This window comes from Neomonachus schauinslandi, chromosome 3, assembly GCF_002201575.2.
Source record: "Neomonachus schauinslandi chromosome 3, ASM220157v2, whole genome shotgun sequence".
Classification (NCBI taxonomy): domain Eukaryota; kingdom Metazoa; phylum Chordata; class Mammalia; order Carnivora; family Phocidae; genus Neomonachus; species Neomonachus schauinslandi.
Genome location: NC_058405.1, coordinates 20,244,042 through 20,247,242, shown reverse-complemented (window position 1 = coordinate 20,247,242; position 3,201 = coordinate 20,244,042).

The window sequence follows — 3,201 nt, the reverse complement described above, 5'->3', positions numbered from 1 at the left end:
AAGAAAGAAAGAAAGAAAGAAAGAAAGAAAGAAAGAAAGAAAGAAAGAAAGAAAGAAAGAAAGAAAGAAAGAAAAAGAAAAGAAAGTCTTTGACAGGGAGTTGAAACTAAGAAAATTCTGTAGAACAGGCTTCGTTAAAATATTTAATTTTCATTGGCCTCCCATATATTTGAGTTACTTTCCCAGAAATGCTTCTTTTTGTTCAACCTAGTGTAAAAGCCACCAGTTTTGCTGCTTCATTGGGTCTTCATTCCTTATAGAGGCTCTCATTTCATGTAGAACTTAAATGCATTTGCATGCCTTTCTCTTGTTTATCTGTTTTATATCAGTTTAATTCTCAGGCTAGGCAGAAAAACTATAAGAGGGTGGAGGGAAATTTTGCCTCCTCTACAAAAGAATGTGCTTAAGACTAATATAACGGTTATTAACATATTGGGGACCTTTGTAATTTAATGTCTATCTAATATCTGCATAAATCTGCTGAAGAAGTTTTATTAAAACTTTGAATAGTGTAAAAAATATACAATCATTTTCAAACAGTCCTAGGTCACATTTGGCCATAGAATAGATTTATTGCACCCAAATAGGAAAGGAGAAGCTTGTTTGTTTGCTTTCTATCTTTTGCTAATTTTGTTACTCTGTCTCTGGGGTTCTGCTCCAGACTCAAAATATATTTAAGTTGTTTCCTGCCTAATGGCTCATCTCTCTTTTATACATGAAAGAGACATGTATTTTCCAGTGTAAGATGTATAGCAAAGTGCAAAAACAAAACAAAAACAAACAAACAAAAAAAACACATAACTTAGCATCTTTTCACTCTTCACTTATTTATTCAACATTTACATAAACACCAGGCTTGATGCTTCACACTCTGGGTAATATATTGAGAAGGACAAACAGAATGTCTGCTGTAATAGAATTATACTTTAGTGTAGGAAACAGAAAATAATACAACAAGTGACTCAAATAAATATAGATTATCGGGCGCCTGGGTGGCTCAGTTGGTTAAGCGACTGCCTTCGGCTCAGGTCATGCTCCTGGAGTCCCTGGATCGAGTCCTGCATCGGGCTTCCTGCTCAGCAGGGAGCCTGCTTCTCCCTCTGACCCTCCCCCCTCTCATGTGCTCTCTCTCTCTCTCTCATTCTCTCTGTCTCAAATAAATAAATAAAATCTTAAAAAAAAAATAAATAAATAAATAAATATAGATTATTTAAGTGCTATGAAGGAAATGCTATGATTCTGTGATAGAGAAAAACAAAGAGGATGACTTCCAGGAAGGATAACATTTCAGCTGAGACCTTCAGGATGCTAGGCTCCAGGAACGCCAGGTAACAGGGGGAAATAGTGAATAATGAATGCAACAGCTTTGCAATAGGGGGAATGTGGCATGTTTGTTCTTGTAATTACCAAAAGCTATTGGGATCATAATAAGAGGGTGAAGGAGTTAGGGGGTTCTCAGAGATGAAGTCAGCTAAGTGGGCTAGTAAGGATTTATAGGTCCTGGGAAAAGGCTTCAAGTACTTTCTAAGCATAATGAAAAATCATTGACTTTAAGCTGGGAATAGCATAATTTCATTTGTAAAAAAGATTTTTCTCTCTGCTAATTGGAGAGGTGGGAGAAAGAAAGGAGGGAAGCCAGATAGGAAGGCTGTGCTCACCTAAACAAGCAATGATAGTGACTTTTACTAAAATTGTGGAGAGAGAAAAATGAAGATGCATCAGACATACAATTTGGAGGTGACTTGAACAAAATTTGAGGATTGACGGAACTTGAGTGTCTATGGAATTAAGGATGAGTTCCTAGTCAAATTGTACTGATTTTGAAGACAGATTCTTCTTTTTCCTAAATTGTATAATTAATTTTACTAAATCCACACTGCAGGTTTTTCTGGGAAGGACCGCACCAAACAGCATAAGGAAAAGATTTCACATTCACCACCATTTATTAATAAACACAAAAGACCAATGATAACCAAAACCACTTTAGTTAAAAATTGGAATCAGAGCAAAATATATCCTCCAAGGATTTCAGATAATTTGGCTGGCTGTAAAATAAATGAATGAATCAGGAAAAGTTAGCAAGAGTTAAATATAATTTTCTTACCTGAAATAGCAGTGACCTATCTCAGGAAGAAAGTAGAGGGAATTCTGACAAACCTTATTTATATCCCATAAAACTTCAAAATGGACCATGTGGGCCAGTCATGAAGAATGGGAATCTCTTTTCTGGGAACCTCATTCCCCATTGCAGAACAGCAGATTACAGTGATTCATGGAAGGCTTTCAGTTTTATGCTGAAAATAATTTTTGTAATATTAGCATGGGATCCATTCAATTAAAAGAAGAGCCCTGTTTTTCTCCCATGTCTATTCTCCGACTTTTGTTTTCTTATTTTCTTCTAAATCCATCTGAATTAATTTTTCTCCTTTCCCTAGGTTTGCTTTGTTGTAACTTTTAGCTTTTTGAGCGAAATGATTAGTGTATTTTTATTGTTTAAGTAATGGAATTACAAAGCAATGTGCTATCCTCCAAGTATAGATTGTGTCAATTCATAAAGATTTTTCTGTGTACTTTTCTCATGATAGGTATTTTCCAAATATCTTGTTGAAGTCACTTTTATGGGGACACCTGGGTGGCTCAGTTGGTTAAGCGTCTGACTTCAGCTCAGGTCATGATTTCGGTGTCCTAAGATTGAGCCCTGCGTTGGCTAGCTCCCTGCTCACCGGGGAGCCTGCTTCCCCCTTTTACTCTCCCTCTGTGCTCTCTTTCCCTCTCTCAAATAAATAAATATAATCTTAAAAAAAAAAAACACTTTTATTTTCCCACTGAATCAAAAGCTATCTCTGAGAAAGTGTTTTATTTCTAACTTTTTGTGAGAAGGTAATTTTATTTGTTCATTTTATTTAAATATTTGTAAGACTTCTTTTTTTTGTATTTTGATTTTTTTCAGTATTGTCTGTTTCCTTAGATAAGTTTTACTCTGAAAAAATTTGAAGCTGTGCAATCTATTTGATACTACTTCAATTCTTTAAATATTCTAGAATCTCAAATTGTCAATATTGGAAATGATAAGCTAGCATTTAAAATATATTTTAAAAGTAGTACAGTTATATTTTTTTCCTACTTCCTCTGTCATTTATCTCAATCATTCTGGTATACTTTGGTATACTCTTTGATTTTTCTTCTCTGTCTAACAGAGTG